Below are 16,825 nucleotides of genomic sequence, written 5' to 3'. Positions count from 1 at the left end.
CAGGGATGGGCAAGCTACTTTTAATTTGTAGCCGGCTAGGCTACAGCTACTTTTTTCAAAATGTAGCCGGCTACACTACAGCTACAATTTTGCAAAAAGTAGCCAGCTACTTTGGGCTACTTTTAAAATGTAGCCAGCTTCTTTTGGCTACTTTTAAAAGCTTGATGTTATAACAAGTTAGCTGTAGCCAGCTGGCTGTAGCAATATACACAAACTTCAAACATACACACAAAACACTATTACTTGCTTTACAAAGTTTTTATTATAATAATGAAACGGAGAACTGCGATATACCGACAATTTTATTTAGTGAATCCATAAATGCTTTCATTCATTCCTCGCCCCCCTTCCTCCCCCGCCTTTTTCACACAATAAGTACACGTATTTTACGATTATATTAAACATTTCTGGATCTTTTTCCTCATCCTGTTTTAGCGACAAAAGAAATTATATAAGTTTTCCGATAAACATTTGTTTTCTATAACTATTTGTTCCCTATTACTTAGAAATGAAAACTAAACAGATGCTTAAGTATCAGGTACCTGGTGGAATTTTCAATAAGTTAGGTTATGTGGTGATGAAAAATGTCAACCTCTTATCAATACTGTGACAATGAACAACAGACCATTGAAATAAATGAGTTTGCATGGAATATAAGTAAACACTGCTTAATCTAAAGTAGGCAAGCAGATCATAAGGCATTTTTTTCTAACACTGACACTGAAAACAAAGAAAGGAACACAAACTAATTGTTTCCAAAAGCTGATAGGGTGAAAAGTATAGTCCTGGCATACTAGAATAGACTTTAATTATATAGTAGGATGTCAATTGTAGCAAATAAACACTGAAATATATTTTCCAAAAATGATCTGATACAAGATATATTTATTTTAAATCTTTAAGCTTGAATTTCTCTGTTTGTCGTTTTTGACATCGAGTCCTAAACTATAAAAACATATTTCTCAAGATTGGCTTGTGCTACAGCATTAAAAGTTTGCAATTTTGTTTAGAAATGCATAAGCTACAAAGTGATGCATATGGGAATATGGTATAAACATTACTTTTGATAAAATTAACATTTTTCTAAATATTTTCTAAATATTTAATTGCCACATTCACACTGATTCGGGGGGTACCATGTCTGATTTTTTATATCTCCTAGAAATCTTGAGATATCAAAACGGCTTATGCATAATTTTCTTATCAGTGCCTCTAGTTTACAAAAAATCCAAAACCTTTGGTATGTGACTTATGGTATTGTGTAAATTTGTTTTTAAAATGCTTGTACGTTTTGAAACAAAAACGTTGATTAAAGTCACAATTTTCACTTTAGGTACTCAAAAACAGTTTTAAAGTGCTATATTTATGTTATTTTGTTACTCTATATTTAAAAACCCTTAAAGATATTTAAAATATGGATTTTAATTTTTGGAGTGTACCGGTAACCTTAAAACAAATCTACATTCTTTTAGTCCTTCATGGAATTGAATTTGACCAGAACTATGGCCTCGAAGTTGCTGTCTGTCACCCTAGTGCTCAGCTTTGTCATGATAAGTCCTGCCAGACTGAACAATCTCTCAACAATTCTTGCATTTGAAACTATACCCACATTTTGTGGCTTCGCAAAATGTAAAAAATTTCAAATAAGGCTGGAAACTGATGGGTACGTCCATCTTCGTTTTTCAAATCGCTCCTGCCACATGGACGACCCGGTACTTGCGGTTACTGAGCGTGCGAGACACGTGGTGTCTGGCTGTCAAGACACCGAACAGTGAGAGCAGTGGCTGTCGTCGTCTTGCTGACACGCTGTGACGAATGGTCGTGTAACCAACACGTCAAATGGCTACGTAGAGTGGGCTGTCGTACCAGAAATAACACAGAGATTGAATTCCACACTGAAGTTTTCTTTAATTCAGTATTTTTTTCTCAGCAGCTGGCCTAACTACATTTTTGAACATCGCTACATTGTTGAACATCCTCCCTCGCACAAAGACATTCTATCTTTTACATTGCTGCCGTGCTGAACATTCTGGAATATAGATGCAAATCTACAACCCAAAGACATTATACTTTGTACACTACTAGAGTGCTACAGTCGTGAAAGTAGCCAACATGTAGCAAAGCTACAGCTACTTTCTAAAATGTAGCTACGGCTACAAGCTACTTTTTTTAAAATTTGTAGCCGGCTAAGCTACAAGCTACAAAATTTGTAGCCGGCTACAGCTACTCCCCATCCCTGGACAAAATAATAATAAAACATTGCCATACATATCTTGTAAATGTAAGGATTTCAATAGAAAGTCCTAAATTTCATCAATCACATTGTTTACATCTTAAACAATTGAACTCTTTTAACTGCTTTCGTTGTCAGTTACTAAAATACATAAACAACAATGTAGGAAAGTTGATGAGACCCCTTACAACAAACATTTATACATCAAGAAATATCAGAGATACTTCAGGACACTTGTAAACTATTTGTTTTAATTACCACTTTCGTGCATATTCACCTACCAGCTTCTTTTGGTATCTTACCTTACTCTCGTAGTAATTACTTAATTACTTAGCTTATTCTTCCCCTTGCAGGGAAATGCAGTGACAAAGTCTCCAGACTGTTGCTTTGTATATCAATATATAATACATAAAAAACCTTATACCAATGACTAAATGGCTACACGGCACAATGAGAAGAATGCGTGAGTTTGACATCGGTTTAATTAATAAACATAATCATACCATAAATTTATTTAGCTCTTTACTCCACCATCAAAGACACATCAAACCACTTCACAAACACACAGCTGGTCTTAAAAGCAAAGAGTTGACTAAGAGCTGATAGTATAGCTACTCGTTTAGAAAAGAGGACGATTTTCTGGAAATACAAACAGGTTTGCTGAGGTAGGAATATTTTTTTACCTGAAGTGCACTTCTGAGGTTGGACCTCTGCAATTAATAGTAAATAGTAAAACCTAGCGAGCAAACTCTGAAAAGGAAAGAAGTAGAAAGAAGAAGAAAAGTCTCCTGTAGAACTCTCCTATAGCGGTATGAATACAGAAGAAAAAAAAAAACATGCTAGACATCGGAGTTGTTCAAAGTTGGTTCGTATTCCTCGACAGTTCCTACGTTGACAAATTTTATCTGAGAGGAAATAAGGCAGAGCGTCTAACGGAAGACAAAAGAGAATAAACCTATCCCTAACACTTATCCTAAACACAAAAAAGTAAACCCTAAACCCTAGCCCTGACCCTTTCTCTAACCTTAACACTAACCGTAAACACTAAACTACCCCAATGCTCTTATTTTGACCTCAACCTTAATCCTAATGCTACCCTACCACTACCCTAACTCTCAGCCTGACACTAATCCTACAAATACACCTACCCTGACCCTACCTCGATTCTAATCCAGCCTATCCTTAACCCTAACCCTAACCATAACCCTAACCCTAACCCATCTAGTCGGTTTAATGGACAGTTCCAATCTCCCGCGGCTGTGACAGAATCATTTCCTATCTTGCAAATGAGAGCAAAGACATGATCAAATAACTCAGGTTTATCTCCACCACTGGGCGACATAAGTTTGCTGATGCCAAGTGATAACATTCTGTAGTTTGTATTCAACATTATTGTTAAACAACACTGCTACATCCTTTTGATTGGAACTATTCTCTGCCAACCACGTATCCAAGCCGCTGGCTCCTTGAACAATTTTTTTCCAATTTTTCTTCTAGATGAGGTTGTTGTAAAAATAAATCCTGTAACTCTGAAAGTCAAACATTTCTTCCTTTATCCGTGTCACTAAGCCATTAACATTCAGTGTAGCTGTGCTAAATCCACTTGTTGTTGTAATTATTTTCATGCTTTAATATGTAAAGAGTAATAGATAGCCGTGAATGAAGCTATCATCTTAATTAATAATTCCTAAATACACACAGCTGATTGAAGATCTCAGTAAAAACAACTGTTACTATCTACAGTATCTACAGTATCTACAGTATCTACAGTATCTACAGTATCTAGCTCCTTTGGCTGGTGTCTAGCCATATGCCCACCATGACCATCGCAGATCATTTCAATAATTTAAACAATTGAGAGGTGGCAGCAATATAACCCACAACAAAGACAAGACAAAGAATGTTATATCAGGTTGCCAAGGTGACTACCATGGTCACCATAGTTTGCCAGGAGCACTGACCTGGTGGTTTCCGCACTGGTGGTAGAAAAGTGTGTAAGTAAAGCCTGCGGGTTAATTAACTTTATAACATGCGAGTCTTTACAAGGCCAAATATGCATCTTCTGAAAAAAAGTAATAAAAGTCTACTATTTTTAGCAGCAAACATGCAGTCAGTGCGGCTTTACTTGTCGGTTCTTCTGTAAGACGAGAAAGAGAGACGAGAACGATTGAAAGTACTTGTCGATGTGCTGGGTGTAGAGGGTAGCGATAACTCTCAGTTCATGACCAGTGGGATCAGATGATCAGGACTGGACAAAGGAGCAGATAATCAGTTTCTACTTTAATGAAGCGAAGGTGACACTTGATAGTTGTCCGTAAATAAGAGAGAGAGAAAGATAAGAGAGAGAAGAAAGAAAGAGTGAAAGAAGTGAAGTCGGGTAGAGTCAACAGTGTTTACACGTCCATGGTCCTACAACCAGGGCATCATGAGAGTTTGTAAAGAAAAAGTCTGCATGCTCTATATACACTGTCATACACCTGCATATATTTTATAACACGATTTTTCTGTTTACCTTCATTATATTTCATTTATTACTCATATTTTATTTTATTTTATTTTATTTCGCTTATATTTCATTATTACTTATATATATATTTTTCGCTTGCTCAATGTTTTGACTGCATGTGAACTCGAGAACATAATCTGCTGAGTCCTTAGACAGGACACGACAATATTGAATAGTAACATGTAAACTTATGTTTATTATTTAAGTAAATAATAAATAAATGTATAATTATTCCTTTATTTTTATTGGTAAAAGGTTCTCCTTTGGGAGCGATGTCTGTGTGTGTGGCGGGGGACGTAGTATTTGTCTCCCTTTGTAAACAAATGTTTTCGGGAAAACAAGAAGGACCAGTAAGAGAAGCTACTATCAGTCCAGCAGGTATCTACTGCAAGCTATGGACTAGTAGCCGTATCTCTGCCGGTGACAGCAGGGAAAGAACTAGAAATTATATTCCACAAATCTCAGGAGCAGCTCCACTTTGATCACGTGACATGTGATCATCTCTCTCTCGTCTCTCTCCTCTTGCTCGCGCTAGGGACCAGTGGGAGTGGCTTTGCGCGTTGTGACCACAAATTGACATCAAAGTCAGATGACATTAACCCCTTTGGTAAGACCACCAGAACATGTTCAAGAATGAAATACTCTCAGAAATAACTCAGCAAAACTTGCTTTAACAGCGCAAACACACGCAGTATCTGACCTTTTGTGTCACTTCTTTCTGAGAAACACATTCCTTAGTGAACTTTGTGAAGTTTCCAGACAGAAGACATCCTGCGACGCACATTCCGAGTGGGGAGCTGCCAGTATAAATAGGGTGATGCCCACGAGACCATGTTCACACCCAGCAGAGCTTCCGAAGTGATTTTCTTGAACGTTTCCAGTTGTCCGCCAGACGGTCGAGTTGTCTCATCATACGCCGAATGCTGATACTCGTGGCAATGGTGCTCCTCATCTCTGGCACCTGCATGTCTGCTCCACAGCCACTGGGTAGGTACTCTCAGTGCACTACAATTGTTATTTCTCTTATTAGTCAGAAATGTTTTAGTAACTTGGTCTCCAAGAGAACTAAGATTTTCATAGCGAGTCGTAACATTCATTGTAATATACAAATTTATCAACATACACACAAACACTGATATACAGATGGTACACAGTAATACAATATTTAACATTTAAAAAGAAAGAAAACTAAGAAAGAAGAAGATGGAAGAAGTAGAAAGAAAGAAGAAAGAACATTAAAGAAATAAATATATAAAGAAGAAAGAAGAAGAAAGAAAAACAAGAAAAAAGACGAAAGAAGAAATAAGGAAGAACGAAGAAAAAAAGAAGAAAAAAGGAATAGAAAACGATGAAAAAGAAATAACAAAAAAAAAGAAATAAAGAAGATAGAAGAAAGAAAGAATATTAAAGAAGCAAGAAGAAAAAAGGAAAAGAGAAGACAGCAAACAGAAGGAAAAAGGAAGAAAGATAAGAAAGCAAAATAAGAAAAACAAGAAGTAGAAAAAAGAATAAAGGAAGAAGAAGACACTTTTCAGCAGCCATTCAATATACATCAACTTTGAAATAATAATTGCTCAATCAGTCTCTCCTTTCCACTCACACACACACACACACACACGCACACAGACACACTGGATAAAACCGATAAAACCCACAATCAGCTGTTTACACCTTTGAAATTCACAAACAGGAATTTCTCTCGACGAGATACGAACCTGGGACACCTGATGTCCACTGTCGTGATGACACTTTAGCCACTGTGTCGCAAGCCGTTTATTGTTATTGATGTATTTACTTCTTGTAGGATAAGTTACACACTGCACGTGCTGAGTCTTGTGTTGATAATGTTGGCCTCGTCACACTTTGTTACAGGCGGTGGCATAGGGGTATATAAACTTCCACAAACTAAGGTCCTTGGTGATGTCCGTAAGGTCCCCGGTAAACCCCTCACTGGTCCCATCATGAAGCATGGGTGATGCCTACTGAAGGATCAGCAACTACTACAAATCCAGCAACAAAAGCTTTCAGCAAGCCTGCTTGTCTCCCATCTCCATCCTGCTTGTCTTCACTATCCTGCTACACGTGACCCGCTGACGTACCCTGTACTCAGTGTCAGTGAACAGATACAACAGTGAACATTCAGTAACCGCTGTGACAGCAAATATTATCACAATGTGGTGACAACACACCTTCACTAACATGTGGCCAGCAGTAACACAGCAGTAAGAACGATGGCCAACAAACAAACAAACATAAACAAGTGAGATGCTGCACTTGACAAACAACAAACATAAACAAGTAAGATGCTGCACTTTACAAACAAACAAACATAAACAAGTGAGATGCTGCACTTTACAAACAACAAACATAAACAAGTGAGATGCTGCACTTTACAAACAAACAAACATAAACAAGTGAGATGCTGCACTTTACAAACAAACATAAACAAGTGAGATGCTGCACTTTACAAACAAACATAAACAAGTGAGATGCTGCACTTGACAAACAAATGTTTCTGCTACTAGACGACATTGTGTTTATCTACAATACAAAATGTTTTTATAATGTTGTCAATGTTAGCTGTAGTCTGTAGTTATCTTACTCCAATGTCTTGTCAGTGTACTGCCACAAGCTTCAGTGTAGATAAATGACATCCTGTAGGCTCACTGTGTCTACTGTAGCCCTATGATGACTCTTGTCATCGTGTCACGTGCAGCTTGAAACATTGTCCACGATGTCCTTACACACAAGCTCTCTGTTATATCTGTGTGTTCACTTCACTCTTGCTCCATCTTTTAGTCTGCTTCTGCTGCTGGATGAAATAATCTTGAAGTAAACATATCTATCTTCAATCAAATTGTTCTTTCTTTTCTTTTTATTTAAGTTTTGAGAATTTTTACCTTGCACAAATGTGTACGAGCTAATTTTTGTTGATCATTCTCAGTTTGGTGGCTGACTGTGTCTATTATGGCACTAAACTGAAATTATTTATTAAACCAGTTACATTAAACATATTAATTAATTTTCTTTATAATTTGCTTTATACAGGCTTAAATTGCAAAAAAAAAAACCACAACCAAACAAACAAACAAACAAAAAACAGAAGAAAGTGAAAGCATAAATTGATACAAAACACACACACACACACACACACACACACACACACGCGTACCATTATCAGTGAAACAGTTTTTACTAAATTAAGATTCACACAACAGGTTTGCTTTAGGTTTTAACTTAAACATTGGTGGAGAATGACTATGGAATGTGAGATGAAAGATAATTACAGATTTGTGTTTCCTAACACACAGTTCTCATACAAAGACCTTCTGATACCAATAACTAGATGGCACCATGGACAATCAGAAGTCTGCGTGTCTCACCTCCAGTTTACCCAGGAAATATAATAATACAAATGTTTATATATCGCCTTACCCCAACATCAACGCAGGCTCACAGCTCTCTACACAAATACATAACAACACACAAACAGCAAAGAGTTGATTGTTAGCTGTTAGTGCAGCTGCTCATGTTGACAAGAGGATGATTGCCGTCAGAATACAAACAGACTTGTTGAACCAACAATCATTTTAAACCTTCAGTCAGTTTCAAAACTCGATCTTTGCGGTTGACAGGCAAGACAGGGTCTGACAGTGAATAGTAACAGGGAGCATGGAGTGACAGCTGCCATTGGTAGTGGAACTGACTTCACAGCGATAATACCGAGAACTACGTACATGGTCAGCAAGATGGAGGATGTGTGTGTGTATCTGTGTGTGTGTGTGTGTGCTTGATGTAACAGTTCTAACAATTCCTATAATGAGGTATCAAGGAAGGTTTAAACCATTTCGGTTATTGTTGCCCACGTTTGCAAATACAGTTCATATATCCGATACAAGTGACAGGAACAGGCCTGACGTGTGTGTGTGGGGGGGACAGGTGGGGTCTGATGTACCTGTGCCCGTTGCTATGAATGGGGGTCCAGTCTTGATCAGTAGATTGTTTTACTTTTTCTTTTAAAGAAAGGTCTGACAAAAGAACACCCAATCATTGCACACTCAGATTCTAGTTTCAAGTCTGCAGTAGACCATTTTCATGTCTAAGGGAGGCGGACCGCCGGGGTAGCGGGCCTGGGGTCGGAAGGATGCTGGACACCAAGACTTTATCGCGAATGAACCGTCTAGAGTAAGTTTGTGAACACTGAGATTGCTGGATTTATTGCTGCAAGCATGTCGGAATGAAAGTGAAGAGGTAGGGATGCTACACATGTGAGACCACTCTGTGAACCAAGAGGATGGGGGTTGTCCTCAGTGCTGCAGTCTCTCAGCCCGAGGTGTCAAAGGTGATTTTTTTCGTATTCACCCAACGAGACAATGAAATTTGTTCTTTCCGTTTCTCTATCACAAACAACTACATTAGTCCACACCAAAGGTCGGCAAAGTACGGTCCGAAGATGTCTTCCAAAAGGGGAAGTGAATTCATTTTTATGTTTTTTTTGTTTTAATTTGATTCTAATTTAATTTATCAAGTACAAAAACAAAACCGGCAATCCGTAACATTCTAACACGAAGTAGAAAGATAACAAATAACACGACTGACATGTCTGATGGAGTGTTTAGAGAACATCAGGGCGGCTGCCTACAAAGTAAATGCTGGTTTTAATTATTGTGAACGAATTCAAACAGTTTCACTTTGCATATTAATTCCATCAGTGAAAGAGATTATCTAGTATTTGTTGTTCATTCCATTATCACAAGGTTTGTAGTGTAGTCACCTGCTGGTCTGGGATTTTGGTAATTTACCTGCCAGCCGCATAATTTAAAATTTTAATACCGGCTCGAAAACAGAAAAAGCGATTTCTAACATTTTCTGATACCGTCTCCTTGACAACACAGAGTCGCCATGTCTCATCGTGTTTGTTTACTCCAAGTGAGGACAAAGTATGTGATGACTTATTAAAGCTGAACTACTATTGGTGGCTTCGGGAAACCCCGATACAGTAGACTGACAGTTAGAAACAATTGTGTAACACACGAGTGTACAGCTTTTAATGTGTTGTTGTCAGTCACGTGATACACACGTTAGCAACAGACACAGTCCGCCATCTTGCCATTCCTCGTCCTGACCAGAGAAAGACAAATAACAATTATTCCACTGCAGACGCGCGAGAAAGATGTGAGGTTTGACATTATAATACATTTACTTCAGGACAGGTGAGTGCGTGTTGTTTGATGTAGGGCTTGAGGACAGAGAGATGTTTATTGTATATTATTATTATATGTTTATTGTAGACCATCCAGGGCTCAAACGACTGGTGTGGACAGGTGTAGCTATTGTTTATTTTGAGATTCGCGGATTTATAGAGCACATGTGATTAGAGCTAAATAAATGCCTGAACAGCGAGTTGTCAGCTCCTACTACTGCTGCTGTTTATTATTATAATAAACACAAAAGTCAAAACAAGTTCACAATTAACAGTTCACTGTGTCGGGCCACAGACTTTACACAAACACTGAGCCTCTAGCAGCTATGAGCGGTCGTCGTCAACTACTACAACCTTTACATTAACAACATCCACGACGACCCAGGGGAGGTAATAACACAAACGAAGTAGTTAGCATCAAAGTGTGGTCAAGATGTTGCCCTGTAATCATTGTTTCCAGAGGGCGGTGCAGTCACTGACCATATAGCTGACCGCTGCTGTTTACTCACTGGACGTTGATGTACGTGGCCAGAGGTCGCCACAGTCACCACAAGCCGAACTAATAATAGCACGGGGCCGGCGGGGTGAATCAATTCAGATTCAATTCAATTTAACTTTATTATCTCACGAGGAGAAATTACAAGACGTGGTAAAACAACTGGCTTATAATAAAAACTTATAATAAAAACTTAATAACAACTTAATTCCACTCAAACTATCATCTCACACAAACACCTACAGTCCATGTAAATAACTCAACTAAATAAGAAACATCACTAAAACTATATTCACAAAAACACACACCCACACCCACACACTCACAAATCCTTACAACACTTGTTCAGTAAGACAACAGACTTGTTTATAAAACTATTCCTAGAACGGGCAGTGGAAGCTCTTGGAACATTAAAACGTTTCTTGGACGGAAGAAGATTATAATACTGAGCTAACACATGTGTATATCTTTCAAAATCACTCTCGCTTTCCGTACTACTCGTCTTTCATACAACTTACTCAGACACTCCTGTTTCTCCCCAATCACCCTCCCACTCACACTCACAACTCTATCTAACACATTCCTATTACTAGCCCTCAATCCTCCATACCAACATAAAAATCCAAATGTCAACATAGACTAAAGAAAACATCTATAAAAAGCACTTAAAACCTTTTTGTTGACATTCAGGGAACGGAGTTTTTGTAAACAGTACAATCTAGATTGACATTTCTTGTGAATAACCTCTGTGTTGGTGTTAAAAGTGAGTTTGTCGTCGATCACAGTTCCTAGATATTTGTACTGATCAACCCGTTCAACCTTGGCACCATCAATGTATAGGTCAGGGATAACAGTGCTCTTGCGTCTGAAATCAATCACCAGCTCTTTTGTTTTCTTTACATTTAGATCAAGATAGTTTTCTTTACACCATTTATTAAATTTATCTACTGCATCAACATAGGCAGAGTGTGAGTTTGAGAGGTCTAGGAGAGCAGCATCATCAGAGTGATGGAGAGGGGGGCAGCGGCTACTGACTTTCCTCATCATGTAAAACTTCTCTTGTCCTGGCACTGATACCATGTCACTGACAACATGGCACTGATACTATGTCACTGACACTATGTCACTAACACTATGGCACTGATACTATGTCACTAACACTATGCCACTAACAGCGTGGCACTGATACTATGTCACTGACACTATGGCACTGATACTATGCCAGTGACAATACAGAACTATACTATCAGTTATGCCCTTCGCCCCTCCTGGTGCATAGGCCATCGACGACCGCTCTCCAACGCCTCCTGTCCTGGGCTACCGTCACCAGCTGACCCCATCCAAATCCGGTGAGCTTGGTGTCGGCGGCGAGGTCCCGTCTCCAGGTGTTTCTCGGCCTTCCTCGCTTTCTCTTTCCCTGGGGGTTCCACGTCAGCGACTGTCTTGTGACGTTGGATGTTGGTTTCCTTAGGGTGTGTCCTAGCCAACCCCATCTTCTCCGCAGGATTTCCTCCTCTATGGGCTGTTGTTTCGTTCTCTGCCACAGGTCGGTGTTGCTTATCCTCTCTGGCCAGTGAATTCTGAGGATTCTGCGCAGGCACTGGTTGACAAACGTTTGGATCTTCTTCGTTGTGCCCTTGGTCGTCCTCCATTTTCTGCTCCGTATAGTAGGACTGACTTGACGTTGGAGTTGAAGAGACGGATCTTTGTCGTGTAGCCTATGCTCCCGGAGCTCCAGACCTTTCCAAGCTTTATGAAAGCGCCTCTTGCCTTGTTAATTCTTGTCTTTACATCCGCGTCTGTCCCTCCCTGTTTGTCCACCACACTCCCGAGGTAGGTAAATGTGTCGACTTCTTCTAGCGGCTCCCCATCCAACCTGATTGGCTCTTCGCAGTCAGTGTTGACCTTTAGGATCTTGGTCTTGCCCTTATGGATGTGTAGCCCCACTTGTGCCGAGGCTGACTGGATCTCTGATGTCTTTTCTTGCATCTGTCGGTGGCTGTGGGACAGGAGTGCCAGATCGTCTGCAAAGTCAAGGTCGTCTAGTTGGTTCCACAGAGTCCACTGGATTCCATTTCGCCTTTCATTGGTGGCTTGCTTCATCACCCAGTCGATTGCGATCAGGAACAGCAACGGTGAAAGCAGGCAGCCTTGCCTGACCCCTGTCCTCACCTCGAAGCTTCTTGTTAGCTGTCTTTCCTGCACTACTCGGCACGTCATTCCCTCATATGAGTTGCGGATCAGGTTGACGATCTTCCTCGGGATGCCATAGTGTCTCAGCAGTTTCCACAGCGTCTCTCGGTCCACACTGTCGAATGCCTTCTCGTAGTCCACGAAATTGACGTAGAGAGGCGAGTTCCACTCTATAGACTGTTCTACGATGATCCGCAGTGTTGCTATCTGGTCTGTGCACGATCGGTCTTGTCAAGACTATACTATGGCACTATATTATTCCACTGACACTATGGCACTGACAGCACGGCACTGATACTATGTCACTGACAGCATGGCACTGATACTATGGCAATGACAATACGGCACTGACACTATGGCACTGATACTATGCCAGTGACAATACGGAACTATACTATGACACTCTACTAATCCACTGACACTATGGCACTGACACCGTGCCACTGACACTATATTAACCTTTGACCCTACACAAATAACTGGTTTCTCACAAAGGAGCAGACGCTGCCTCCGACAAACGTGTTCCTGTCTAGTCATCCGTCGTCTGCTCAGGTGAGCCACTCTCCTTTCCATCACGCTTAAAGTAAGCAGCGCCAAGAGGGGAATTTTATACTTATAGAAATCATTTTATTGCTGTACAAATCATTGTATAAGTATATCATGCATTCTACATTTATACTAGTCCATTCTATATGTATACAATGAGTTCTATAAGTATATACAGTGTAGAGCTATTAAGCTGCAGTGATTGGGGTCCAAACTGCCTAACCGAGGCTTAAAGATGTTTTGATAATTACAATAAATAATTAAAAAAATAAATGCTTTTTTTTAATCACAATTCTTTGTCATGTGTTGACCCAAGAGTCGCCATTTTGAAAGTAGAGTCGTCATCTCACGATGGTGGCCTCCATAACAGTGACACTAAGTAGATTAAACAGATCAATATTTGAATTTCATTGTAATGTATTTTATTGTTTAATGATAAATCAACACCTGTCAACACCTGTCAACACCTGTCTCAAGTGGTCCCTACGATCCAGAGTGTCAAAAAAAATGGAATCCAAGCATTTTGAGCTGTTAAATTAAATTCGCTGATAACTGGACCGTGTCTTAATGGACCTACATGGTATTTTATTCTATGCTTACACAATGCATTCTGTAAGTACATTATTTATTCTATAGCGAGAGAGAGAGAGAGAGAGAGAGAAGTATTTCATTTATAACTGACTCGAGGTGGCTCCTCTCACTCGCTTCCACATTTGCCCGTTTACCTGTGTGAAATGTTGTGTCTCATGTTCATCAGTTCATCATATTTTCTACCTCCATTTGTGGAGTTCTGTGTCTGCGCCACTTTTCGTCTTTTCCTGCTTATCTTCCATTACTCAGATTTTAGACTTACACATCGGCAGTGTCGACTTCAAACTCTGATTAACATCCTGCAGCTCCTTCAGAAAGTTTTAATATTGAGCATTTGTACAATACAGACAAGTCTGACATGACTGACATCAGGTATCTTCAGGACCCTCAGCTGACAATGGCCGTTAGTGTGTTACTCTCACGAAAACCTCAGGGAGGAGGTGGTAGACAGAGTTGTAGAGGCGGTGGCGGGGTCAAAGTTTACCTACACGCTGTGACTGATGAACAGGCGACACTACTTACAGATACAGGTAGGTTGTATGTTTAATATGCTTTATATTTTTTATTGACGACAGATGAAAGTAAAATAAAAGCACACAAGAGTAAAGTAGTGAGATAGCATACAGATGTAAACATCATAATCAGTAAAGCCATGAAATAGGGCAGACAACCGACAGAAAAATAATTATCATAATGTTAATTATAAGTTTGATCATCACGAGTACAGTAATGATTGATCTGTGTGGAATGTGAATAATTTGAAAAAAAATCTTACTATTAGTACAATCAGACATTACAGTTCTTTGTAATAATGATTAATTAAAAAAGTCTGTTATACTTTAGCTAAATGTGTACTGTATTGAAAAATCCATAAAACAAAACTTTTCTTTAAGTGAACACCCTAGAGGAGTAAAGAAAACTACAGGCGCTTTGGTGTAGAGTTTGACCCCAACCCTCACCTGTACCATGTGTGAAGAACCTTTATCATTCGCGGCCCTTATCTCCGATTAGGACAGTCAGGCTCATCAGCAAGGAAGACTGGTTAAGAAGGTTTGTTGTTGACATATTAAATGTATATTAGAACAGTTGGTAAGAGACTATAACGCGGAAATCATTCAGAATATCTTACTGGATGACAGAATTAATATTCCGGGTCTTCATCTCCTGTATAATTGCAGGAGCTAATACAAGTAAAGATGAACAGAATACTTCTTTAAAAGTAAACCCAATTCCTTAAATAATAGCCACAATATATTAATGAACCAGATTGCTTTTGACACGGACCCATTAGCTAGACCAAGGCCCAGACATTCTTGTGCTACATGTGGGTGTGAGGCCGTGTTCCCTTTTATTCTCGACTCCTTTCCGCGCCTTACTTCCTGCCCCTGTCTACGTCAACGCGCGTGCCCATTGACTGACGATGGCAGCTGGCTGGTCAGTGAGGTTCTCGGTCCTCACATCAGCATCTGGGACAGGCTGGTCAGTGCTAACCAAGTGCCGACGGAGTTTCAATCTTCTGCTGCTCCACTCCGTCATTCCTCAGCCTCCTTCGCCTGTCAGGACAGTGATGTCAAGGGACGATGCTGCCATGTCAGCGGATGTTTGTCTTGTCTCCAGAAACTGTTGAAGAGCAACAGCGATGTGATGGTTGGACTGACTCGCTTCCAGTTATCGGACCATGTACCTGGGTGAACCTGTTTACGCTGCCGCCGCTACCCACCTATCCCCGACCCTCAACCTTCCTCCTTCTCTAGCCACACAACTGGAATATCAGGGAGACTTTGATGTGCTTCTCGATTCATCGACAGTACGGACTGGTAGTGCTGTGAGGTGAATATGGCAGTGGCGTGACAATATCATCTGTTAACATGTCACTAGCAGGATGTTGAGACACAACGATTAGACAGAGAACTGAGTAACGCGTGTTCATCGTGGAACAAGTGCGGAGGCCAATGTTGTTCGTCACCTGTGTCTCGACATTCGCTCCCGTCTGCGTCCACTAAGGTCATCGCCTTCCCCAACCTTTCGACGGCTTCGTCACTTCAACAGGCTATTCCGGTGATCAACCTCCCTCATTCTACGGTGTTCAGTACCTTCTGTTTGCCTTACATGTCTTCTATAGATATACATTACAGAGGTAATCTAAATGGGTAACATTGAATTTTTTCTCAATTCACAAAACCGAATTTAAATATAAACAGTTCTGTGTGTGAATGTCAATGCATATGTGTGATATCTATGTAGTACAATGTTATATGAGCAATATAAATTGTTTGAGGGAAGGGTGGTATAAAGTCTCCACTTGTGAGTAGCGGCTGTACCATGTGTGTAAGTAAACGGTTGTGTTATCAAAATCAATATTCACAGTGTAGTGATATTGGGAAATGAAACGATTTTCTTTTTTTTCTTCTTTGTGCACTGATGATTGTATTTACACGCCATCCTTGCACGATTTATTTGAAAACATGATCCCTCTCAGACATCCCAGGTCTGTGTCTGTGTTCTGACAGTTTTTGTCTGACCCAACCCCGTGCGACGTCAGATAGTCAGCGTGCTGAGTGAACTCGACTACTGGGTGGCAGCGACGTGTGCTGGGGCTGGACCTGTCAGTCTACTGACACCTGAGTTGTACAAGACGATGTAGCCAGGTTAAATATACAATTAATTGTTAGTCACTAACACTGTCACAGCTATTAGCTGTCGTGTACGATGGTAGATTGAACATCAGTGCTCACACCGGCTAATGTTGTCAGAGTTAATCGGTCAACTGACTGCTATTTCAAACGTAAGATTTTCAATCTTGAACAGGTGAGGTAATTGTTATTAGCATGAGCAGGGAAATGTGGAAATGTGATGAGTGTTGTTGAAGGGCGACGAAGCTACAGTCCTACACCGACGGTTCGTCGCATAGCTGTCCGTTGGTCCTCATGCTACCTGTGCCAATCACTCCAAAAAAGTCTTTGCAGTCAATGAGATTTCCATACAACACTTTAATTCACTATATACTTTATATGACGTCCTCCCCTTGGAGACACGTGCTGGGTAAATATCGCGACA

At 40.0% G+C, this 16,825-nt stretch overlaps 1 long non-coding RNA gene across 1 annotated transcript; it reads left to right on the top strand.

Moving 5' to 3' along the window:
* The first annotated feature begins 9,832 nt into the window (after positions 1-9,832).
* LOC112575423 lies at positions 9,833-14,678 on the top strand. The gene is made up of 3 exons (XR_003101631.1): positions 9,833-9,952; positions 14,116-14,298; positions 14,662-14,678. It is a non-coding gene; the product is annotated as an uncharacterized LOC112575423 (long non-coding RNA).
* Positions 14,679-16,825: the final 2,147 nt, after the last annotated feature.

Source organism: Pomacea canaliculata, linkage group LG11 (assembly GCF_003073045.1).
Source record: "Pomacea canaliculata isolate SZHN2017 linkage group LG11, ASM307304v1, whole genome shotgun sequence".
Lineage (NCBI taxonomy): Eukaryota > Metazoa > Mollusca > Gastropoda > Architaenioglossa > Ampullariidae > Pomacea > Pomacea canaliculata.
The sequence above is the reverse complement of the archived record's forward strand: the minus strand, read 5'-3'. Positions and strand labels throughout refer to the sequence as shown.